This window comes from Chelonia mydas, chromosome 1 (genome assembly GCF_015237465.2).
Source record: "Chelonia mydas isolate rCheMyd1 chromosome 1, rCheMyd1.pri.v2, whole genome shotgun sequence".
NCBI classification, from domain to species: domain Eukaryota; kingdom Metazoa; phylum Chordata; order Testudines; family Cheloniidae; genus Chelonia; species Chelonia mydas.
The window spans coordinates 117,733,637-117,760,924 of record NC_057849.1 but is presented as its reverse complement, the minus strand read 5'-3'; the positions used below and the strand labels follow the sequence as shown (position 1 = coordinate 117,760,924).

At 41.0% G+C, this 27,288-nt stretch overlaps 1 protein-coding gene across 34 annotated transcripts in view; it reads right to left on the bottom strand.

Moving 5' to 3' along the window:
• Positions 1–27,288, bottom strand: part of INPP4A (inositol polyphosphate-4-phosphatase type I A) — a 196,002-nt gene that overhangs the window by 109,091 nt on the left and 59,623 nt on the right. For 26 of the 34 annotated variants that reach the window (XM_037898601.2, XM_037898604.2, XM_043537526.1 and 23 more), the window contains exon 2: positions 6,089–6,157. The gene's annotated coding sequence lies outside the window, so the exon portion shown is untranslated. Of the gene's footprint in view, positions 1–6,088; positions 6,158–23,248; positions 23,564–27,288 lie in introns of those variants that run through there. The other 8 variants (XM_043537483.1, XM_043537566.1, XM_043537573.1 and 5 more) reach the window with 5 other exon arrangements.

Genomic DNA, 27,288 nt, shown 5'->3' with positions numbered 1-27,288 from the left:
TGACAAGCCAACACGGACGTCGGTGGATCACCAGGGTTTCTTCACCAACACTTGCATAACTGTAGAAAAATAGCCCTTTTTGTTGAGGTACTCTATGGCAAGGTGGCTGGTGTGAAAATAGGGATATATATGCTGTCTACTGCCCCACTGCAGTTTGGAAACCCCACTGCTGCAAATCTATTGACTATGTCCTGCATATTGCAGAGAGTCACAGTCCTGCATAGCGGGAGGCAATTAATGGCCCTAATACTGGCATAACAATGGCCCTCACAGTGGATTTTTCAACTCCAAAATGGTTTGCCACCAACAGGGGGTAGCAATCCGACATTGCAAGTTTCCACAGTGCAATCGCCACTTGTTTTTCCACTATCAGTGTAGCTGTCATTCTGGTGTCTCTGCGCTGAAGCAATCTCAGCACACATATCCAGGAATATGGCCTTGCGCATTCAAAAGTTTTGCAGCCACTGCTTGTCATCCCAAGTTTGCACTACAATGTTATCCCACCAGCTAGTACTCGTTTCTCAGGCCTGGAAGCAGTGCTCCACCATACGCAGCTGCTCCATGAATGCCACCAACAACCTTGAATTGGTTCTCACTATGTCCCACAACCATCTGTCCTCCAAGAAATCATCATGTTCCCCGCTGCTGTGGTTCTTCTTACAGCTCTGCAAATACCAGAGAATTGTGCGTCTTGTGCTTGCAGTGCTTATGACAATAGTGCAGAGCTGTGCAGGCTCCATGCTTCCATCAGAGATAGTGGAGAGCAAGAACCACACAGGTTCATAAGAATTTTTAAAAAGGTGCAAAAATTATGGAATATAGATGACATTCTGTGATGGAGACACTTGCATGCTGGGATGTTGACCCCTTGCTCCCAGTCACCCCTGCATGACTCATTTCTGCCCCACCATGCATTGCCAAAACTTCCCAAAATACAGTAGGGCTGGACAGTGGCAGGTTACACACTGAGTTACCTACCTATGGTGCACTGCACTATGCATTGACACAAGCAGTCCTGGTGAACACATGCAATGCCGACGCAAGGAGCCAAGTATGCATGCACATAAGCAATTAACTGCAGCAGCTTTATGTCAACATAACTTGCATTGATCAAAGTTTGTAATGTAAACGTGGCCTATGTCTACACTTAAAACATTATAATGGAACGGCTGTATCGCTGCAGCTACGCCACTGTAAACACTCACTACAGCAAGGGGAGCAGCTCTCCCATTGCTATAGTTAATCCACCACCTCAAGAGGCACTAGGTAGGTTGATGGAGGAATTCTTCTGTCGACTTAGCACTGCCTACTGTGGGAGGTAGGTTGGCATAGCTACATCTCCCAGGGGTGTGAACTGTTCACACCCCTGAGAGACATAGCTATGGTAATGTAAGTTTTCAGTGTAGACCATTCCTGAATGAAAAGATATAAATTTTAAAAACTTGGCTAAAAACGAATGACGGAAGTGGTGGTCATAGCCTCATGGACAAGGCTGCTGCACCAAAAAACAAAAAAAGAAAGCACAGGGCGGGAGACCCAGGAGACAGGAGGTAGGGAGAGTTCTCTCTCCCTGGGAAGGGCCTGGAGCCCATTAGTTTGGGACTGGCTGTGGCCAGGAAACAGAGTTGCAGGAAGTTTTTCCTAATGTCCAGCCTAAACTGTTTTTGCTGCAATTTAAGCCCATTGCTTCTTGTCCTATCCTCAGAGGTTAATGAGAACAATATTTCTCCCTCCTCCTTGTAACAACCTTTTATGTACTTAAAAACTGTCATGTCCCCTCTCAGGCTTCTCTTCTCCAGACTAAACAAACTCAATTTTTTCCAAGCTTTAAATCATTTTTGCTGCTCTTATCTGGACTTTCTCCAATTTGTCCACATCTTTCCTGAAATTTGGTGCCTACAACAATACTTCAGTTGAGGCCTAATCAGCGTGCAGTAGAAAAGAAGAATTACTTCTTGTGTCTTGCTTAAAATACTCCTACTAATATCTCCCAGAATGATGTTTGCTTTTTTGTTGTTGCAAGTGTTACACTGTTGACTCATATTTAGCTTGTGATCCACTATTACCTCCAGATCACTTTCCGCAGTACTCCTTCCTAGGCAGCCATTTTGAATGTAGGAGTGGGATTAACTCTGGTGGTGGGGTCCTAAAGAGGAGAGGAGCCCTGAGCTAAGATCTGCCAGGACCAGGAATTGAGGAAGAAGCCCAGGTGGGGCAATGGACTTTTTTTTATTCAGAGTTGAACCCCGGAAAGGGACTGAAGTGTTAAAAATTTGGCCAGAGGGCCGAGCCACAGAAGATCCAGTAAGGCAGTCTGCAGAAGGGACTAGCTGGGACTGACCATCGTGGCCAACAGAGGGAGTGCAAGAGGCAATGTCCCCTGCAATGCCGTGTCCAGGCAGGAGCGGGTGCCCATGTCCACGTAAGGACATGAATTTACACTGCCATTCTCCCTCTGCATTCAGGCTCTTGCTCAGTCTGATTATTTCATCTCTAGAGTATTAACATTCATCCTTTCAGATCTGTCGCTACTGCTAAAATACTAGTTATCTCAGCTTGACTAGCACTGTAAGAGCCACATGGAAATGACCTGTTGGGCTGTATTAGTAAAAAGTCAAGTACCTCAGGCCAGGTACCAGCCACACATGCAGTTACTGCACTTCTGCATAAAAATCAGGTGTTGTGCATGCAAAGTCTTAGAGATAAGGGGATGGCCACATTTTTGAATTTGGGTGCCCAAAGCTAGGCATCTAAATCCACATTTAGGCATCTAGATAAAAGTGATCTGTTGTTCAGAAGTGCTGAGCATCTCCAGATTTCACTGAAGTCAATGGGAACTGCAGGTTCTCAGCAACACTTCGTATCAGCTCATTTTACCTAGATTTAGATGCTTACGGGTAGACAAGTTATGGGTCATGAAGTTACATAATATCTCTTTAACAAGGTCTGACATGTTTCATGAAATCCTTCCCATCTTTTTTTCTAATGCTCTTGCTTTTTGGGGACTACTACTACCTCCATTATTCCATCCTACTAAGTGGCTTCAGGGCAACTATGCAATTTTGTGTCCTCTCTTTAATTAATGCAACAACTACTTTCTTAGACACCTTAACATTTTCTAATTTCTGTTGCCTGCTGCACTCTGGATAGCTCATCCGTCACCCAGCTGAGATTGAGCAATAGGGATATTAGCTAGAGAGTACTAAATATTTTCTTTTGTGTGTGTGAGATCAGCTGCAACCGACACTTTTTGTCCAGATCTTTTGGTCCAGTTTGTGTTTTGCCAGATTGCTTTTCATCTATGTTCCTTTTCTTTTAAATATTAGTTCATATGCCTCATACTCTGTTGTGTCCCCGCTTTAGCATGATTACTTCATTCTATAGTATATATGTAGAGTGCCAATGCACCTATGACATTGTCTTACTTCTTTGATTCAGTTGAATTGTTGGCATCAAAAGGTCTTTTTATCCTTCAAAATCCCATCAGAGATGGGGTTATTAAGCTACAATACATTTTCCATGTGGTACATCTTGTATGCTTCAGAAACAAAGCTGAAATGTATTAGAATGTTAGGTGCTTGGACCAGACAAAGTTATACAAAATGGGATAAAAAAAACCTACTCAGCTATGCTCACTACACATTTAACCCTGCAGTAGGCACGTGTATGCTCTCTTCTGTGTTTTCAATGTATGTTGCCCTTTGTACTGGCAGAAAAAAAGAGATCGGAGAGACAAGGGAACAGGAGCAAGCTATTAAATATGGTTTGTCAAAAATTTGTAACCTGCAATAACATTTAGCATTATAGGTGCATTATATTTAGAAATCTTCAAGATGTATTGAAATAGTTGACAAATGTTTTAAAGATACTTGCTGTTCTACTTAAGAAATCTAGGGCAAAATCCTGCCCCCACTGGCTTCAAAAGGGCCAGGATTTCACCCCTATTGAATTACTTACTCCCCCACCCTTTCCTTCTATCACAATGTACTGGACTCCACTTACTTCAGGATGTGCTTTATGAGGGCAGGTGCTTTACTGAGGCATCTCCCAAGTAACTGATTTAACAACAGGCAGGAACCGCTCCTTAATGAGGACAGTATTGGCATAAATTCTGCTTAGCTGGCATGTATCATGGAGACATTACTGAAAGTGTTAACTGGTGCTAAATGTGTGTAATATTATATCTAATATTAAATCTGAGCTCAGATTTTTTTTTAAATGCAAAAGCTGCTAAATAAAGATTAAAAGAAAAAGAAAAAAACAAAGTGTACTCTAGTATTGCATTTCAAAACCTTTTCAAACTTATTTTTAAAAGGCGTCTTCTCTTTGGCTCCTGAAATGAGCTTCAGATGGGTGTATGGACCTGCTTATGTGGACCTCATTGCAGGATCAGGGCCTTAGCTGCGAGAGACACTTCATTAGGACAATATGCTGTCCCCATAGAGCTGTCCCAAATGCATCTGACTTTGCTGTTCTACCCCTTTTCTTATAGATTTCTGTGACTGGATGTATAGGGTCCCAAGTGGGCTGTGATGCTCTGTTCTAATTTCATCAGTAAGAAGCACTGCTGAACTGGATGGCAGTGCAGGATAGCTCCAGGCAATGCTTTTAATGCAGAGGGTATCAGACAATGATTAGAAGGCCAAGTAAAGATGAAACAAGTCACTTGTTTTATTGCAATTCATTTTAATCCACATATAGCTACTAAGCTAAGGGGTCTGGCAATGCTTCCTGTTACTGGCAAATACCACCACAAAGGCCCCCTTTTAGAACCCGGAAAGACCTTCATATCCATGCACAGTTCCCAGATTATTTTTCGCTGAACTATTCTGGATATACTATAGGGGGGAAATTACATATAAGCCAATGAAGCATGCAGTTGTGCATTGTATTTGCATTTGTTCAGTTCCCTGGCTCAAAATATTCACAAGCAATTTGAATTCCAGATTTACGTACACCAGTAATAGGTCGCTTATCCAGGCTTTCAGATCACTGCCCCAGCAGTCTCTATCAGGACACATTTCTGATACAGGCAGACCCCAGTTATCACATGAGGGAATGGATTCACTGACTGCTGTAGAGGCAGATGGTGCAGTCTGATCTTCCAAATAAGCTTGCTCCCCTACTTACAGAAGGGCCCACACCACCACACAGCAGAAGCTGGAGAGGGGAACCGCAGGGAAGCCATTACCGACCACAGCTCACTGTACAGCACAGCAGTTCTCCAACCTGTTCATTCCATGCAGAACTCCGCAACAGAGTGCTCTGCTGTCCTCTAGTGGATAAAGCACTAGATCAGGAGTCAGGAGACCTGTGTTCTGTTCCCATCTCTACCACTGGCCTGCTGTGTGATTTACACCGTCAGCTCTGTGGGGCAGGGACTGTCTTGTATGGTGTGTTTGTACTGTGCTTAGCACAGTGAGGCCCCTATCTTGGGGGGTGTCTCTAGCTGCTACTCTAACAATAATAATGAATCCGCCTTCCCTCTCTCTCATAACTTGCTTGTGAGAATGTTTCATTCTGTAGACCACCTCAAAGAGCTCTGCAAACACACTGGTGCTCCAAGGAACATCCTCTGAGCACCCGTGCACTAAAGCTATCCCTGTGCTTTCCAGGGTGAGCAGGTTGTGGCAGCTTGGGAAGTAGGCAAAGACAGAACGTGTCTTGCAGGGTGGATAATGGGGGAAGAGAGAGTGCAAAGAGCAATGAAAGGAGGGAAAGGAGAGAACTTAGCAGACTGGAAGCCCTTTCGAGGGAACAAGATTGCAAAGCTAGGTCTTCCAGCAAAGACTTTTTTAAAAAAAATTTTAACCCCTGCAAATTTTCAGACATAACAAAGCCTCTGGTAAGGATAAAGAATTATCCACAGCATTCAAATAGCATAGACGTCCACAGCATGAGAATGCCATTGAAACTGAAATCCAGAATTTGTGGGATGTTGTTAAAACCTCATTGCTTGAGATGTTGAAGCTCCCATATACAATGTGTGTAGCTGTTTCCCTGCAATTTACCTTTAAAACTTGCTATTATTCAGCACCCTAAAGCATCATTTACTATAGTAATAACCACTAAAATGATGTTACATTACCTTACTCCATCTTCAGCTGCTAAAATCCAGCACAGGCATCCAGACTCAATTTTCTTTTTTAAATAAAACCTGAAAGACAATAAGAAAAAGAATGTCTGTGTGGAACCATAATAATAGAACAAGAATATGGAAAATAACTTTGGTATGAAATGAACATATGGTCAAGTCCACAAAAATATCATTCCATTAAAAAACTGAATCAAAAAGATGACTTTTTTTTCCTTTTGTAAGCTAACGTCTCAATAGTTGGAGAAGGAATCTAGAATGGGGACCACTTTTGAGAAAAGGAAGCATGTTAAAAGGTGCAAGAGAAATTTCAGAAGTCATATATTATTATTGTAAAGTCTTATGCTTAGAGACTGTGATTCATGTGTCCCTTACACTATAAAAATATTAGTGAAAACAGAATACATATCGATACAACTAGATTCCAGGATTGTCACTCGGTGTGTCACCCTGGAGCCTATTATATCTGTAGAGCATCTGTAGAGTGTGAAGTGATGAAAACAGCCACAAGCATGGCTGAGGGCTCTTTTTCATCAGAATATCACCAGGCTGAATCATCACCGGGTTTCACAGTATGTCACCATCGAATTGTTAAGTTCGCAGCCATTTTGGCTTTACTAATTACACTCGTTGTACAGCTACAATAAAGGCATGTATCTATGCCTTGCCAAGAGTCCTAAGCCACTGTGATATCAGAGGTAACTCAACCAATCACCACCGTACTCTACAGTTAATTTGTATGTAACAATTTCACTGGTTGCCTAAAGGAGACTGCACAGATGGTGGATTATTTGGCCCAACCACCATGTCCGTGTGCCCTACTTCCACCCACACAAAAACACCAATATCCCAGCACAATCCCAACTAGACACAAATCAACACAACCACCCACACAACACAACCAATAACCCCAAACATCACAGATTGTCTGTTGCGTCAGTGTGAAGCAATGGAAACAACTGCAAGCATGGTTGAGAGCTCCTTTTGCAGAATATCATCAGGTCCAATCATCACTGGGTTTTTCAATCAGTTACCAACCAGTATTTAAGTTCTCAGCCATTTTCAGCTTTTGCACACAACTTTATGAATTACACCTGTGCGACAGCCCAGGATTTCAGTTACTAATATATACTAAATTCTCTTTAATCACTATTAAATTCTGCAGGCATACTCAGAGTACATCCACCCCACAAAACCAAACAAATAAAAACAAACCAAAGCAGCAAGGAGACCCATTCAACTTTAATGCCACACTTCCCTATAGACCTGCAAATCACATAACAGGAAAGGCAGGCCCTTAACACTAATGCAGCAGAAAAGTTCTCTCCCATGAAGATTCTGCCTCTGGCTCCATTTCTGTACCCAGCATGCACCATATTATGATCCTACAGCAACAAGGGAATTGCCCTGCACATGCACAGACCACTGAATAAATATTGTCTGACTTTCATACACGGCATGAGAAACTGTGGAAACTCTGCTCTGTCAGAAAGAAACAGGAATTTATCTGAGCCCATGTGGGCGGGCTGCCTGCATCAGTGTTGATTCCCCAGAAGCAAGGACATCACAGCATGGTGTGTGTTGGGACAGCACAGTGGAGCCAGAACTAGACCCAGTGGAAGCAGCTTCAAGGGAACTAACTAGGCTGGTAAGCAGGCATTCATCACACTTTGCTGAAGTACAGTCACTTCCCTTTAAATGGAGACTATATTCCTAAGCAAGCGATTGTGCAATATAATCCCGTTACAAACTCCCGCTGGAATTAGTGGTGTGAGTGTCATACATTGGCAAGGTCTGCGCAGAATAAAAACTAAGTATTACTGCACAAATGCCGCATCATATTGCCTGCAGAAACATGTGGGGGGAGCCAAAAAAGTACCTTTGTTATCCCAGTCTGACATCTTTGCCTGTGTCCCCGTACCCAGAATAATAAATGCCAAATGTCTCAACTGACTGTTAAGGAGCCAGAAAATTATTGTATTAATTAAAACATTCTATTTGAAGAGCAGAAAAAAATACTTCAATTTGACCTATTTTATGCATAATACCAGGTAAAATATTTCAGCTGAAACATTGGAGCCATACTGCTGCACGATTGCACTGTAAACACATTTTTATACTACGTTGCACATAATGGTATAAAGGTAACAGGTGCATGTACTCAACGGGCATTTCTCAAGCAAGATTCTTAGCCATTTTGAAAAAAACAATTTAAACAACCAAAGGCATCAATTAAAAATTAAACAACCAGAAGCCTCTTAAACATCAAGCTCTTAAAACTTGTAAAGTTTGGGGAATACTCACACATAAAAACAATTAACATCACTGGTTTTACGTGATACTCCAACTAAAAAGTATTAACCACTTTACGTTATTATTTGTAAATACAGTCTATGACATAGGTATTTACATTGCAGTTATCATCAAGGTATTGGAGTGCCTTTTAGAGCAGTGGTTCTCAACCAGGGATACATGTACCCCTGGGGGTACTCAGAGGCCTTCCAGGGGGTCCATCAACTCATCTAGATATTGCCTAGTTTTACAACAGGCTACATAAAAAGCACTAGTGAAGTCAGTACAAACTAAAATTTCATACACGGACTTGTTTATACTGCTCTATACACTGTACACTGAAATTAAGTACAATATTTACATTCCAATTGATTTATTTTATAATTATATGGTAAAAATGAGACGGTATGCAATTTTTCAGTAACAGTGTGCTGTGACACTCTTGTATTTTTATGTCTGATTTTGTAAGCAAGTAATTTTTAAGTGAGGTGAAACACAGGGTATGCAAGACAACTTAGACTCCTGAAATGGGTACAGTAGTCTGGAAAGGTTGAGAGCCACTGTTTTAGAGAATTGTATCAGTTCATATGAGAGGTCTATACAAAAGACCTGAGTTTTCTTTCCCTGTTAAAGGGGCAGGCAGGCTTGTCTAGAGTGAACTTCATTTCTTACTTCTAAGCCTATCTGACCTTCAGGTCGCACTGCAAAAGATTTTTTATTTAACTCTAGCTTTTGGAGAGAAAGGGCCTTGATGATGGCAAAGGAGGTGGGGAGTTTTGTTGGTGGTCAAGTTTGGCCAGTGGGGTGAGCTGTTAGTTTTAACCGATTTTGTTTTCATTGGTAACATCAATCACAGGTGCCTAGAAGGTCAAGTAGGTGCCTTTTGTATTTTTAAAAATCTAAATAAATAAATAAATACAAATATTCTTATTTTTTCTGTTTTCCCACGGTGAGAACAGGCTAGGTAGGGTAAGGTTTGGTATTTTTCCTATCCAGACTGACAGTTCCTATATACTAAAATAGTTATTTATAAAGGAAAGACTGAAAGTCACAATTAGCTACAATCACAGTAATAGGTGCTTCTATAAATTCAGATACCAAGTTATAACCCTTTAATGGAGAATGCCCCAGCTTAGCTGCAGGACATTTTATATGTTGCCAACATTTAAAATAGACAAGTCACTACTGGCTTCAAATTAGAAACAGGGAGTGAGAGAGATAATGGAGTGTACTGAAGCTAAAAATTCAATTAAGTTTCTAAATGGCTCAAAATGTGGTATCTAATGCTTATTCTTAGGGCCGTACCAAATTCACGGCCATGAAAAACACATCATGGACCATGAAATCTGGTCTCCTCCCATGAAATCTGGTCTTTTGGGTGCTTTTACCCTATACTATTCAGATTTCATGGGGGGAGACCAGCGTTTCTCAAATTGGGGGTCCTGACCCAAAAGGAAGTTGCAGGGGGGTCATCAGGTTATTTTAGGGGTCACAGTATTGCCACCCTTACGTCTGTGCTGACTTCAGAGCTGGGCGGCATACCATACCATGCTACTCTTACTTCTGTGCTGCTGCTGGTAGCGGCTCTGCCTTCAGAGCTCGACTCCCAGCCAGCAGCTGCCACCCTCCAGCTGCCCAGCTCTGAAGGCAGCACCGCCACCAGCAGTAGCACAGAAGTAAGGGCAGCAACACCCTCTACAGCAATACAGCAACACCCCCTACAACAACCTTGTGACCTCCCCCCCCCCCAACTCCTTTTTCGGTCAGGACCCCTACAATTACAACAATTACAATTGTGAAATTTCAGATTTAAATAGTTGAAATCATGACATTTACCATTTTTTAAATTCTCTGACCATGAAATTGACCAAAATGGACCGTGAATTTGGTAGCACCCTACTTATTCTCCAACCAGCCTCTTCCAACAAGGAATAGGGTTTTATAATGAAGGTGTATGGTACATTTAACATATAACTTCACCGGCTTTATTGACAAACAAAGGCAAGTTGAGCCAAATTACATTTGCAGCAAATGCAGACTATTATCCAGCCAATGACAGTATAGTATTGTAAGAGTGGCAGTGAGGTCCAATGGACTGAGCATAAGGCTAGCAGCTAGGATCTCCTGAAGTTTAACCCCAGCTATGCCAATAACTTCCTCTGTGGCCTTGGTCAAGTCAATTCATTGCTCTGCCTCAGCTTACCATCAGCAAAATGGGATAACGCTACTTACCTACCTTACAAGAGGTTTGTGAGGATGAGTTAATGTTTGTACATTGCTCCAACAAAAGGAGGACACTACATGAACCTTAAATTTCACTCACCTTATGTCTAGACTAGAAAAAATGGTCCTGTTTAGAAATGTGTTAACTAACTCTATTTTAAACAGGATCTTTCACTTAGTGTAGAAAGGGCAAGTTATGCTTAAAAATGTGTTAGCTAGTTTTAGTCAACCCTAGCATCCCTACTGCTCTGAATTGTACTCAAAATGTAAGATTTTATTATTAATTATTATTATTAAAATTGCTGAGCACTTGCTTGGGCGTTCCCATCTTGTGACACAATTACAGCGGCGTTCCCATCTTGTGACACAATTAGGGCATGAATCCAATTTAAAAAACAAGATCTAGGTCCATTTCCCCTGTGCTTTAATTCCAGCTATAACTAATTTAGAATATGACCTTCACTGCTTATTTTTCCATTCATTTGGGTTTTTCCAATTATTAAGCCAGGGTAGTCCAATGTCATTTACAACAGAAAGAATCTAGTTGGCCACTGAGCCCCGGTGAAATCTCTCCTGCTCAATCACCATATTGTATTTATAATTAAATTGCTTTGCAATAGCACTATGACGTGGCTGTGTGTGAAAATGCTCTCTCATATTACACCAGACCTAGGACTTTTTGCAGACATTCTACCTTTGGCTTTCCGCACGAAGAAAAAGATGGTGACACATAGAAGGTTCTTCATGCCCTGATGTGTCTTACTGCTTAAATTAAAAGCCTATGGAAATTGGCTTGCACTCCACGTAAAATACAGTTATAAGTCCAGTGCTTGCTGCCAAATTTTGAAAGACTTTTAAGTCCCTCCCTGCAGGAAATGTGATGCACTTTCTCAGCTCCCCTGCTGACAGGACTGCAGACTCTCCAAGTCCCTTGCCGCAGGTCTGGGAGAGAAATAAACTTCTCAGTTGTTAAGATAAACATTGAGGCTACTGTACAAATGGACAAAAGCACCATTCTGAGCTTCAACTGCCGTCAAATCTTGCTTATGCCATTACCCTTATTGCAGCACATACGGCATGTGACACCACCCACTACAGAGGAGACTCCAGAAAGACAGGAACAAAGGGGTACATTTACTATTGTGAGAATGAGTATTTGTACTGAAAATTCCCCACTTCTTCCCCATGGCTGCTCACTCCCTCCATGTCCCACAGACCAGGGACAACAAAAGCCACTCTCTTCTGGAAAAAAAGAAAAGGAGTACTTGTGGCACCTTAGAGACTAACCAATTTATTTGAGCGTAAGCTTTCGTGAGCTACAGCTCACTTCATCACTCTGAAACCTGTCATTATGCAAGTCTCTTCTGGAAGGAGCAGGCAAGTAAGCATTTTCCCTTGTAATGAAATGTGTAAATACCACTGAAGAGTGTCTGAAACAACCCATGATACTGTGCGGGTTTTGTTCCCTTACAATGGGCTAGTTTATTCCAGCCCTTACTGAGCTGGGCAGTAAGTCTCCGCTTCGTGGCTTATTCATGTTCTTACTCCAGTCATAGGGTGGGAGAACAGGCACTATCCACCTGACATTCCGGCCTATAAGCAAGGAGGGAATGGAGGGAGAAGAACCATCTACCCCACCCCCTTTATCATAGACTCAGATACTTAGGTCAGAAGGGACCTTTCTGATCATCTAGTCTGACCTCCTGCACAACGCAGGCCACAGAATTTCACCCACCACTCCTGCAAAAAACCTCACACCTATATCTATGCTATTGAAGTCCTCAAATTGTAGTTTAAAGACTTCAAGGAGCAGAGAATCCTCCAGCAAGTGACCCGTGCCCCATGCTACAGAGGAAGGCAAAAAACCTCCAGGGCCTCTTCCAATCTGCCCTAGAGGAAAATTCCTTCCCGACCCCAAATATGGGATCAACTAAACCCTGAGCATATGGGCAAGATTCATCAGCCAGATACTACAGAAAATTCTTTCCTGGGTAACTCAGATCCCACCCCATCTGATATCCCATCACAGGCCAGAACAGCTGATGTGCTTCATGAAAAGGGGTGAAAGTTGCTCTCTCCTCTCCCTGAATAATGGGGATGCCAAGGAGGAATTGTGACTGTATGAATCACTATTCTTTCCCTGGATGGCTCCTGGGGCAGTGCAGCTACACACTGCCCCTTACTCAAGGCAGATTGTAAAGTTACAATCTAGCTCAAAAGGAGTTTCCTGCTAACACATGTTAAGCACTTGTATTTTCATTAGGCATCACAAATTTGGACAATGCTTTTCTTTCCTAGGTCAAGCTGTCCTAACTCCGGCTGTGATCTGCAGTTGAAGGGCGGTAGGCTATATTGTATATTGCTATTGTGTTCTGCCTGCCCCCATTCTATTTATTGTTTCAGAATCTTAGCCCATTTTTAAAATAGGCAGTAAAAGTTACAGGGGGGTTAATTATTTTCCAGGGCATTTCTAATTTTATTGAATGATCATCTTGTTACAAAGAGGAGGGTGATAAATTATTCTCCTTAACCACTGAGGACAAGACAAGAAGCAATGGGCTTAAATTGCAGCAGGGAAGATTTAAGTTAGACATTAGGAAAAATTTCCAAACACTAAGGGTAGTTAAGCACTGAAACAAATTACCTAGGGAGGTTGTGGAATCTCCATCATTAGAGATTTTTAAAAGCAGGATAAAGAAAAACCTGTCTTGGATGTTCTAGCTATTAAGTTCTGCCCCAGTGCATGGACTAGATGACCTATCAAGGTCCCTTCCAGTCCTATATTTCTATGATCTGTAACGTGCCCAGGCACATCCCCACAAATATTAACACTCAGTATTCATGTGGCTCCTGTAGTGACTGTTCTTGAAAATACTAATTTATACTAGACAATATCACAATTTCATCAAAACATGCTTGTAGAAAAAAGCAGAGAAAACATTTTCTTGGTCCAACTCCCACAGAATGATTTCATTCTCACTTGCATTAAATACAATACTTGTACTTCAGCTGCACTAAAATCCATTTCAGCTCCCCTTTTGTGTATTTTGGGATGAGAGAAAACACATGACCATGGTAGCTCCTCCCAGTAAATACTTGTGTAACCCATGTGCCTACTAGGGAGATATCTCTTTAAGAGACCCACTGGGGGAGGTAGGAGTAAGTTGTGTCAGGGTCATTGCTGCGAGGCAGATTAAGCACTCCACATCCAGATGCTTCTAGAATTGGGTGTGGTAGTTTTGCTCCAATAGGTTCCCTGTTGCTGGGGTCAGACTCCATGAGGGCAACTGCTTTGCAGAAGGCCATGTGCCCTGTGTGAGTTGGGAGAAGCTGAGCCCAGGAGCAGAAAACAGGCTGTTGTCCCTAACGCAGAAGCATTTTGCAACAGTGATATTGTTAACCCTCTAACAGGGAAGCATGGGCAATGCTAATTATAGCCAGGGGAAACTGGGAGAGGAAGGTAACTATTTTAATTGTATGCTTTGAATGTTGTTTTGATTTTAGCCAAACTGTTCTAGTTAAATTGTCTCAACTAATCTGAGTCACCAACTTTTCTTTAAAAGTAGTAATGGGGAAAGAGTCATTTTTATTTTGCTATTCGCAGTTTTGTGTTTTCTCGTAACAGTGTAAATCTATACACTTAACTGAATGGTTGGTTAATCAATTAGCTGACTGGCTAGTGTGATTTCAGCAGAGGAAGAGTCTGCTTGGATTCCAACTGAAGATACCTACAAGCAAGTAGAGGGAAGATGTTATTTTAGACCAGGGGTCAGCAACCTTTAAGAAGTGGTGTGCCGAGTCTTCATTTATTCACTCTAATTTAAGGTTTCGCGTGCCAGTACTACATTTTAACATTTTTAGAAGGTCTCTTTCTATAAATCTATAATATATAACTAAACTAATGTTGTATGTAAAGTAAATAAGGTTTTTAAAATGTTTAAGAAGCTTCATTTAAATTAAATTAAAATGCAGAGCCCCCCCGGACCAAGGCAGTGTGAGTGCCACTGAAAATCAACTTGCATGCCGCAGGTTGCCTACCCCCGTTTTAGACTTAGCAGACTATAGATTTGGTGATCAAAGACTAACAGACTTATTTCAGAGTAGCAGCCGTGTTAGTCTGTATTCGCAAAAAAAAAAAAAAAGGAGTACTAGTGGCACCTTAGAGACTCTTATCCTTGGTTAGTCTCTAAGGCGCCACTAGTACTCCTTTTCTTTTCACTGAGACTTAGGTGAACAAAACCTAAGCTTTTGGGAACTTTCAGTTTCTTCTCACTGTGTTTCTTTGGGGACTGAACTGTTCAGATTTTAATGTGTTTTCTTTAATTATGTTATATATAACAGTGAATATCTGGGGATTATAAAATAGCCAGGTCATGCTGTAAAACGAAGATTATTTGTTTCTTTATCATAAGATTTTATAAAGTTATTTAATTAAATTCATTTCTTTAGTTTCTTTTGGGACTTGAATGTGGGGAGGTTGACCCTGTGCAATCCTTGCTGAAAATCCTTAGAGACTGAACTCTAGGTCTCCAGCTACTTTCAATGGGAGTTGGGTTTTTTTTTAAGGCACTGGAGACTGGAAATGAAGTGAACTCTAGCCCACCCAAAGGTTACACTTGCACACCTCCACAATTCAATCATATGCCAAGTGTACAGTCATGGCCTGTAAATTAATAATCATGGGAAATAAGATTACAAAATAAGGCCCCAATCTTGCAAGCTGCTCTGTTTGAGCAGATCCTGCACTTGTGTTCTCTTTTAAATGTTAAAGGAAGGCTCTGTTTTGTTATCACAGCTGTATATTATGGTCCAGCCCAGTGACTCAGTAATACAGAGTGACATCATGAGACAGACTGGAGAAGGAAGGGAGTGACTGAGGAGAACACAGAGTGAGAAAATTCTGAATGAGGACAGGTCACATCTGCCTGACTTACAGGAGGGAGGGTGAAGCACATTCTGAATTAGTGGACACCAACACACGCAAAAATAGATGTGTTTTATAAACAGAGCTCTCACTTTTTTTAATTCTCTTTCAAATGTGAAATTCAGTGCTGGTGTAAGGAATCTGTCAAAACTTGGCTGCAATGTTCTATGACATCTCATCCATATACTTCTCCCTACCTCCCCTTATTTTGTCAGTTTTAGAGATCCTGGTTAACAAGCACTAATCCAGATCAAGCCAAAGTGTGCATTACCTCCCCAGAAGCCTCTGAGAGAAAAAGAGATTTCTGTCTTCTGAATTTTTTATTTTAATGTATTTATTTTACAGTTAAAATTCCCTCTTTCTGCTGCGTTGTTTACCAAAATTTGTCACAAAGCATCATATTTCTGCCACAAAGAGAGTCTACAGTCTTTTGACAAAGAGCATACAGGGAGTGAAAGTAAAAGTGACCAACTACCATCCTGTTCAATCTCACTATACGGAGAAGCATGAGAAGCAACTACAGAATAAATCTGTTTTTTCTCCAATGGACACAACTGATCTTAAAATTTGAGCATAAAACACAGCCTACACACAACATCTGGCTATAAACCATCTTTCATTTAAAGTTTTAGTTTTTTCCAAGGCATTAAAAGAATGGTATCTAACGTAGACTAAGTAGCTATGGGATACAAGGGAAGTAATATACATTAAGTAGCCATGGGATAAGAGGGAAGGTCCTCTCATGGATCAGTAACAGGTTAAAAGGATAGGAAACCAAGGGTTGGAATAAACAGTCAGTTTTCACAATGGAGAGAGGTGAACAGTGAGGTCTTTCAAGGATCTGTACTGGGACTGGTGATATTCATTAATGATGTGGAAAAAGGGATGAATTGCGAAGTGGCAAAGTTTTCAGACAAAATTTCAAAATTATTCAAGACAGTTAAGTCCAAAGCACGCTGTGTGGAGTTCCAGGATCTCACCAAACTGGTTGACCAGGCAACAAAATGGCAGATGAAATTAAACGCTGATAAATGCAAAGTAATGCACATTGTACAGATATAGTTGGGATTATTTTTTTCCCAATGATGGGTTCTAAATTAGCTATTACCACCCAAGAAAGAGATCTGGAGTCTCCATGGATAGTTCTCTGAAAACACCCACTCAGTGCACAGCAGCAGTGACAGATACAGGTAAAAGACAGACAAGGTAAAGGGTGTAAATGTATTAAACAGTAATCGGGTTAAACAAAACATTGGAAAAACAGGAAAAAATAATTCACACCATTTCTCATTTGAGAAAATGGTGCACTCTGATAGATATAGCCTTGGTACCTCAAGTGGAAGCACTATCAGTGCTCACAATACAAATAGGATTTAGCTGGCTCAACACTTGGATGGTAAGTCTCCAAAGTAAGACCCCCCTAAGTGCTTCAAGAAACGATGTTGGTGATTTAATAGGTGGCTTACTTCCATCAGAGTCACTACAGTACCCAATACCCAGGGACTCCAATTTTATGCACCCCCTATTAAAGTTCTCACTTCCCTGAAGCTTCAATTGGACACAAAATTCTTCACTCAAATTGTAGCATTACATGTGCTTTTAAGCAGCCACTACGTTTCACAGTTTCCATTAGTGTTGGGGAAAGCTATATAGATATATGGTACATAAATAGTTTGCACAATCAATCAACAAAATCTGTTAAACACTTTGGGATTTTGGGGGAAAAGATGAGCTCTATAAACAGAAGTTGTTCTAAATCTGTTGATCTCCCACCAAGTTTTTCAAGAATGCTCTCCTCACATGAAAAATTTTAAGGCAAATCATTTCTGTACCCCAGTTAGTCCTGAAATATCACTTACTTTGTTTCTCCACAATGATACCTCACTCAGGGAAGCAGAGGAAATACTCTTTAGGCAACAGATGTTACTCATGCTATATTACAAATTCTAATATTGGCCACCTTCCATATATACCATTGTCCATTTACTATTTAAACTGATAGCACAATTTCCTTGAACTCAGTAGTTTATAGAGTAAACCTCCTGTTCGGCCCCACCATCTTTTATTTTATAAACAAGCTTTGCCATCTAAACTGTAGACTCCATAGAAGTGCAGTTGAGGATACATAAGATGTTGAACTCCATCTGCTTTCACCATTTGTTTTTTGAAAGCATTGCCTTTCTGAGAGTCTAGATTACATGTCACCTTGGCTGCATCTGCACTGGGGAAACAGTAAGCATTTCTCTGTATACATTTTTCTCTGTACAACACCACCACAACAGTAAAAACATCTGTGCCTTCCAGGGGACCACTTCACCAATGAAGCTGCACCAGCACAGGAAAACAACTACAGACCTTTGTAGTGTAGATACCACTGTGGGAGCCATACTCCTATTATGCACACTTCTCAGGACTGAGCATTTATTGCCTCAACTTTATAAGTTATATACACAACAGATTTTATAAGACTCGCTTTAAAATAGAAAAATCTAATTAATACTAATACGAATAATAGAACACTAAAAAAGCAAAATTCCTTATTATCACCAATACACACACACACGCACGCTCACTTCCAGGCTTTGAATCATTTAAGAAGACTCCTCATTGAACATACACAGCTCAATATAATTCTTTTGACCAAACTTTTAGGAAATAGAATAATCAGTACAAAACGATCGTGCTATTATTATTGTATATCTTTTCCAGGGAATAACATTGCTATTAGTGAATAATATGACTTTTGGGATTAAAGTCAGATCCCTAAGAGCCTGAAACATTATAGTAGTAGTATTTTGGAGCATGTTATAATTTAAGAAACTCAAGATTAAAATACATTTGTCACCTGTCACATAGGAATTTATTCTAGTTGCAGACTATTTAATGCCATCTAAAACCCAGGTGTTGAAAGGTAATTCCTCTAACCAGGGTATTTTCTAATCTGAGTCATTGCCCAATTCATGGAAGTTTATATGTTTCTTAATTCACTTTTACCTGTAACATTTCTACAATTAACCCTGTGGCATTGCTAAATACGACCCAGAAAATAATCTGAATTAAGTGCCTTTTTTTTTTTTTAAATTAAAACACACAAGGTCACTCCCCAATCACGTGTGACTTTGTACTTTACCACTTTACTGCCATCCTTTGAAGCCTGAACAGCATATGCAAGATGAAATGCAAAACCAAAATGAAAACTGAGCTAATCCCAGACTTCTGCATTCTACCTGACTGCAGGGGATATTCAGCACAGAAATAACATGGCATGAACTGAAGCCCCAATCTCGTTTACACAGGGCACACTGAGCCAGATTCATCCCTGGTGCTGGCTCTTAGGTGGCTATAAAAAGCTAGATCAGCAGCAGCTCAGTCCTTGAGGGTTGACCAAGCTTGTACCCCCTGCTCCCAGGGCACTGCTCAGTCAGGGAATACTACCCAGAAAATAAGGGACCTTGTTCCGTTAAGGAATAGGCACAGATTTGTTCTGACAATGCTTTCTCCCATCCTTAGCATGCCCCCGTAACACCTCCTACACAGGGGACTCGTGGAGAGGGAGCACACAGAGGGCAGCACTAGTTCAGTACCTGGCAGAGAGGCCCGCTATGCTGCTGATATTCACTGGGGGGAGGGAGGGGATGGGAAGGGGGGGTTTGCACATCTTTTGTGACCTCTTTCCGCTATGTCAGCGCAAAGGAGCCTTAGGGCAGTGATGACTTGGGTCCTTCCAGAATACACTGGGGAGCAAAGAGAGACCAAGCTTTACTGGCCCTTTCCCCCCGTCTTTTAAAACCCAGGGAACAGTTCTAATCCAAACAGGCGACTTATCTGGAGACCAGGAAAAACTATAGAAACAAAGCAAATACTTCTGCCTCTCCATGAAATAAGTGTCTGTAAAGCAGCTGATTTAGCTTTCTATAGCTTGACACCATGACTAATTAGTCAATTAGAAAGAAAATTAGATTTTTAAAAAATGAAATGGTTCAGAATTACAAACACCAGGTTGGGCTGCTCAGGTTCAGGAATTTCATTTCCATTACACACACCCAATTTCCAATTGTTTACCTCTAACTAAACCAAACCAAACCAAACCACACACACACACACACACCAAAAAAACAAAACAAAACGTGTGTCTAAATCTACTAAACCAATTCCCTCTTTTGTTCACCCCACAACAATTTTGAGTTTAAAACAAAAATAGCATGGCTGTTTTGAGCCACAGGACTAGTAAGACAGACATGATTATTTAGTTTTATTTAGTGGACTGCAGAGACATTCATTTAAAAGAGTCAAGTATCACAGAAAATTTGTTTCTAAAATACATCAATCACTACCTTTCTCCCCCCCCCCCCATTTTGAAAAAAAGAAATAGTAATTTCATTTCAGAAACAGGACTAATGTTCCTCAAGGGTCTTAACCAGTCTCTTTAGAAAACCTGGGCATGATTATGGGCTGTGGGAAAGTACCTGTGGGAGAGAGTGATGGGGATACACGGCAGGTGTGTCTCACAATGTCAGGTGTCAAAGAATTCAGGAATTTAAGTTTGGTGTGAGATGCTTTTATTTTCTCCTTGCTCCCCTCGTAGTTTTTCAGTTTACTCTCAAAGACAACACCCATGTTTTCTGTGCAAAGTATTTCTCAAGCCCCCTCTCCGCCAGCCGCATGGTGGGAGGGAGAAGCACAGTGAATAAGTAAAGAGAGAGTCATTGGGCAAGCAAGCAAGCATGAAAATGACCCTGTAGCATGGTGATTAGAACACTCAATAGACCCCCTGCTCCAATTACTTTTTAAATTACTTATCTGTAGTGCAATAGCTGCAACAGGAGATATTGAGGAAGCCCTACCCGAGAATATCCTATAGTTCAGTGATTAAGACACTCACATAAGAGGTGGCAGATTCCTACTCAAATCCTTTCTCCCCTTCAGGCAGAGGGCGGGGGGACGACTTGAAGTGGGGATCCCCTGACATCCTAGGTGAGTATCCCAACCACTTCGCTAAAAGTTATAAGGGAGGTGGTCCTCCTCCTCCTCCCACACACAAACCCAGCCTGGTGTAGGGCTTGCAAGGTGCAGGCGCAGAGGCAGAAACAGACATCTAGGGAACTTTTACTACAAAAATGTAGGCACCAAGTGAGATTAGGTAGCTAAAGGGTTCAGCAGCAAATGAGCACAGGGGCAGTGAATCCCAGTGGTGTCTGATTCTGGGATTTAGGCACATAAAGTGGTAGTTTAGTGCCTAAATCCTTTTGTGAATCAAGCCCAAATTGCCCAGGTACCCTACAAGGTGGGGGGATTTTTTAAGTTTTGCTCTTTTTAAATTGATGTCCTTTTCCATGTAGGGGTATTAATCCAAACCCCGAGTTTTGAGAGAGAGAGAGAGAGAGAGAGGGAGACACACACACACACGCGCGCGCGATAACCAGCAGCCCTGGAGTTAACATAGCACTCTGTTGCACTGCAGTGGTTGCTCTTCTGAGGTCACAGAAAGCAAGTGTGGGTTGTGAACAAAAGCAGGGGGAAGAGAGGCTGCATTCAGGGCAGCTATTGTCATTTATACTAAATATGTTAATTTAATTTGTTTTGAAAATGTTAACCACTAATAGTTTAACTGTGTGTCTCAACTGCAGTATTGCAAAGACTGAACAACTCCCACTGAAGTCCTTAAAAGGATACTATTTTTTTTTCTTACTCAGTTTACAGATTGGAACTAGACAGAATACACATTCTACATACTCATCATACACATATTCAAAACTAATTGCATGTACACACACACGCGCGCACACCCTCCAAAAATGCAGAGAGGTTTGAGAAAGATTTTCCTTATTTCAGGTTTCAGAGTAGCAGCCGTGTTAGTCTGTATTCGCAAAAAGAAAAGGAGGACTTGTGGCACCTTAGAGACTAACCAATTTATCTGAGCATAAGCTTTCATGAGCTACAGCTCACTTCATCGGATACTCATAATATTATATAGCTAGAGAGATGTAGACATAGGTTTTACATACCTAAACAAAAGGACTTTCCTAAATCATGAAATTACTCATTGACTGAAAAATCTGCTCTGGAAGAAGGAGAGCCAAGAGCTGAACTTTCCAAAGACCATTCTCATACTACAACTTTTTAACTCCAATGGCACCTGAGGTCTAAGACTACAACAAGCACACTGACTGAAGTAAAGACATGTGTTAAGGCTCACCTTCCATAAAGAGATGGGAAACAAATTAGAACCTCCCTAATTCACAGCAATGACAGAAAACCATTGTGAATCAGTACATTTTGTAAATTCGCAAGTAATTAATAACTCAAGGGAAAAAAAAAACACATGGATAAGGTAGCACAATTCTGAAAATTGTAATTTACATTGTTTTTAATGCTTCAGAGTACACAAGCAAACAAGGCATGGTATCTTCCGTAAAAATCAGTGCATCTTAGTGGTGTGAGACCTCAATACAGAACCCTCTCTGCTCGTAAATCTTTGAGGAACATGTGTCCCTTTTGTACAAATTATAAAGTATGGAGATTAATGCAGGCTCTCTTGTAGTCAAAAGTGAGTCAGCCAGTGGCCAGCCTTCTAAGCCACCCTCTTTCTGAGATTAACAGTGTAACACAACAAATGATCAGGTTGCAATAGGTTATTAAGAGCAATTACCACCTTCGTTGTAAGGTGCAACCTAAAAGACAACTGCCTTCTAAATCCGAAATATATAAAGAAATAAGGAAAAGCATAAAACAAAGTTGAACACGACTGCAGCTGAAAAGGAAAGATTAATAAAAGGATTTGTGAAAGAAAGGACACTATTTCAGACCAAAACTGATGATATACAGTAATCAGTTACGAGGAGTACAGCAAAGTCTCAAAACTTAGTAGGATTCCACATGAGGATTAGCAGCAATTTTGATACGATACAAAAACTACTTTTTATAGTGAATGCCAACTTATAAAAACATTACTTTCATCACTTTACAAATTTAAGCTAAAGAAAGTCAAGCTTCTGAGCCTGAGGAATTGATTAGCACACGTACTATTCTTTGCAAACAACAACAATTAGAGCAGTATATATTGTAAATGTGTGTTATTTCGGGGCACAAAAAAGGGAAAAAAGCAGCAGCTGGAGATACAGTTTTAAGTACTTCAAGCAACGGAGTTAACCTAAGCAACATTTACATTGAGGCAGTGAGGTACAGGTCACACCCAGCGCCATACATGCACAACCTTAACATGCAGGGTAAACTAATGATGTGATTTCAAATTTAAATAGTTATTACAGTGATCCTGGCTAGGCTGTTTTTGATTCTGGAACTGCAGAAATTCAGAAGTTGGAAAATTTGGTTTTAATGCATGAACTTGAAGAAGAGTGCTTTCCAAATAATGAACAGAGTACTGTGTAATAACTCTCATTGCCCTAATACCTAACAGCTCTGCTCCTTTGAAAGAGGTCCTCTATCCTTAACATGGCTGCCATGCATTATATAACATAGGATGCACTAGTGAATGAGTGTATCATTATTTTGTTTTGTAGCACATGTACCACCCATTAGCCATATGATTCTCTGTATGCCTTTTCAAGCAGCAAAGATGATGCTCAGCAATAATAAGGCTGCAAGGATCAGCACCCTCTGAGGAAAAGCAAAGCATATGAAATTCAACCTTGACAAGCTATTCATCTCCCTTTTCCCATCTCTCTCCCCCTATAATGAACAACAAACATTCTTACCTTTAAAAAAAAAAAAATTACGAACATAAACTGATCTTGCTCAGCAGAGTCTCCCGAGTTTCAGCCATGCCTGCAAAAATATCTTGGCATAATTGTCTCCTGCAGCAGGTAATCAATATCAGTCTGCTTCTTCTACTGCCAGACCTGCTCCATCTGAGTTCTAGCTAATGTGAACACGGACAGCGTGCGTCATATCAGCGACTCACAGCAGATGCAGAGCTGCAGGAGGAGTTTAAGTTTCAGTGTTTCTCACATACATATATATATGCGCACACACACACACGAACAGCCCACCCTAGCTCTATGCTGCTTCTTTCACAAGAGGTGTTAACAGCTTCATTTCCCTCTGCGTACGTTTACTACATCAATTCAGCATAGTTATTAACTGCAAATCCAGGAAACCACTTCTCTCCTCACCAGAAACAGTATTTTTATTTTAAATGTAAAAGGTTACTGTGCAAGTGTCTAATACTACAGCTACTGAATGTATAATCCTGGCAAAAGTCTCAACACAAAAAATTCTGAGCTCAGACCAGTAACAGAGAAGATGTGGGCTGGGGGGAAATTCAGGTAGCCCACAGGAATTTCCTAAACCCAGAAAATTTCATTGGGGTGAATTTCCTTCATCTACACAAGCCCAATCCATCATGCTTCTACATGGCAAAGTGCCAAGGGGAAAGCAGATTTGGGGGTGTGAAAACCATCGGATTTATCTATATATTTCTAATGCATCAATCACCATAGAATCTGTGGGCAAGCCCACCTCCCCAACCTGGGAACAGGAAGTGGGGCTATGCTGCTACGCCCACAACCCCCCCTCCCCCGTACTCCAGCCACTTTGCCTACATGTGTGGGTGTTGGGATAACACGATCCAAGAATGGACCAATCCCATGGCCCCTCCTACAGCCTGTCCCCATCACTGCCCTCCTTGAGGAGCTAGCACAGAAATACTTTCTGCAGCACTGGAGAGGAACAGAGGCCCTTGACCTGTGCTCTACCTGCACAGTCCTAATGCAGGATTTAAGCAGCACGGAGGGCCTTACGCTGGTGAATTTCACCCTGGAAAGGGTACATTTTTTAAAAGGCACCAGTTGCATACACAGAATAATGAGGACACTTAGTTACCAATCTACTTCTGAATTGGCATATTACACCAGAGCAGTCAGTGTGCTGAAGCTTTCCTCCTTGCAGCTCAATAGCACAAAGTAACGAAGAACTATGGGACAACTAGAACAGCATCATAAAACCTTTCATACTTGGATTTATCTTTTCTTAGTAGGACGACTATTCTTTACAGCAGAATCTGCTGGCCACGATAAAGGTGCCATTAAAACTCAGACCTGTGTATCAATCCTTTTATATAAACATCCTAGATAGTTTAAAAAAAAAGAAAGAAAGAAAGAAAGACAGACAGACAGACATTTGGTTTCTGTCAAAGCATTTACATCAGGAGATTTTCCTCCCAACCTCAGTAAACATCTGACTGGATATCACCCAGATAGATTTCTACTGAGGCTTCTCATTGAAGAAGGAACGCCCAAAGCAAAAACCACAAGAAAATACTAAGAAAAGCTTGTATGACCAAGAAAACATGGTGCATTTCCTTAACAGTGCAAACACTAAGGAAATCATGAGTGAAAGAAACAGTCACATCCAACACAATACCAATCTACAAGCCTCACCCCACTAAACTCATGACACTCAACCACACCAACACAGTAACAACAACTTTAACACACTGAATTTCTGTTCAATAACACTGTCCTCCCTCTCTGCTTACAAAGAACTGAGTCGACCTATTTCACCAACGTGGCTATTGGAGCATTTGGTGGCTGCGAGTGGTACAGAAGGAGACGGTGGTGTTGGTTTCCACTGGGCTCCCTTTTGTGGAAATCTGCCCTTCGATGAGAAAGAGCATTTGCACTTACACTCCCTGTAAATGTTGAATAGACACAATGAGACAGATGATGATTATCCCAAAGTAACTGCAAACATCTCTTTTCTCGCCTTTTCCCTTGTGAACTGAAGCACAACATCAGAGAGACTTAAAAATGCCATTGGCCAGTCTTTAGATGATATATGGCAAAAATCTATGTTCTGCAGTCTTAGAAAGTCATCAAACACTACATGTTAAGCATGACAAAAGTAGGTTTCAGAGTAACAGCCGTGTTAGTCTGTATTCGCAAAAAGAAAAGGAGTACTTGTGGCACCTTAGAGACTAACCAATTTATTTGAGCATGAGCTTTCGTGAGCTACAGCTCACTTCATCGGATGCAAAGCTCATGCTCAAATAAATTGGTTAGTCTCTAAGGTGCCACAAGTCCTCCTTTTCTTTTTATGACAAAAGTAGTAACAGTATTTCTTTTATATTGTTGCATAGATAGGGGTTTGATCTATCTCTCTGGTGTCTTATTGAATTTTTTTTTATGTCACTACTTACTCTCTTCAGGTCTTAAAACACAAATACACAATAAGACAAGGTTCACATTATCGCAGCTGGGCTCTCACTTTACTTCATTTCGTTCGTATTTCTCACTGACTGACGACATGCTGCCCCTTATATACCCTGAGGGCCTGGCTGACAACATTCCAAGAGGTTCAAGGAAAATGGTCTTCTCGGAAAGTCTGGAAGGTTCAACAAGATTCTACAAAGGTCCAGAACATTCTGGGAGGTTAGTGAAAAATGAATCCACATACAGAATACCGAAGTAATAGGCAAGGGTGCATATTAATGCTAGAATTAAAATTCAGATTTGCACATGGTTGTAGGGGAATCATTTTAGGGAACCACTAGCAAAAATGTAAAAGGATAAAACAATACAAAGAAATCAAATTTATTTCACTGAAACTCTGCTGTGGTTGCTCTTAAACAGGCAATTGTTTTTCACTGTTTAGTTAGACAAGTAGAAAGCACCTCTGTCACAGAAGTTACTTAGCTGGGTGAGATACTTAAAGAGAAGTTACAGTCTCATGTCCCCACTGGATGCCAGACCACCCCACAGTAAGCTCATCCTCTCTCCTTTTCCTTCCTAAAGGATTGCTTCCCAGTTCTTTGGTTAACAACCTCAGTAACAGGAGAGGAGGGTCTTTCATTCCTGCTGAAAATCCTGATAGTCATTCAGGTCTCCTGGCAAGATGTGCCCTGCATAGAGGAAATTTCTCTTTCATTCTGTCTCATTCCCAGATAACCTATACATAACACAAGACAAGCTTGCTCAGTAAAAGTAGAAATCCTGCCCTGTGGAGTGATTTAAAGATCACAAAGTCAACATGCTAATTAGACTGACACATGAGTTTCTAAACACAAGGATGTATTTAAAACAGCTTAGAATACACAGGCACTTTCGTTCTAGGGTATCTCACAACAGTGTGTTCCAATATACTGTTTCATAGCAGTGCCATATACACAAAAACATTAACAATCTCCATGTTATATACTTCGTCCGTCATGCCTTCAGATGCACAGTCCCCCACATACACAGACATTTGTGTGACACTATGGGTATAAATTATGTGGTTTCCATATCAACACACACAAAAGAATTACTGGATTCTTGAAGGTGTGGCCATTGGCAAGGCATAAACAAGGAGTTTTAGAGCAGCTCATGCCTCATAAAAAACAATTTCGTTTAGAAAGATTTTTTTTCCCCCCTACAACCATTGTTATCTCAAGGGATGAGTACATCCTGGGAGAGCTGTAATTCCTGCCCTGTTTTTTGGATTTATTCTGAAAGTGAATCTTTGTGAGCCCCTATCAAGCTTGGATAGCTTTATTTTTCCAACTGAAATGGCATATTTGGGCTGAGGCAATGCAGCACAGAGTGTTTGCACTGGAAAGAAAGCTATTGTGCTTTAATAAGCAACTACCAGGCCTCTGAAGCATGAATTCAAATGTGATCTACAAGTGGGGTAATAAGACTGAGGTGCCTCTAATGAAAGATTTTGTGTAGAAGGCACTTTCACATAACAGACTGAGCTACTTATCCTTTTATCTTTCAGAATTACAAAATCTAAAGACCTTCTATAGCACCCACGATAG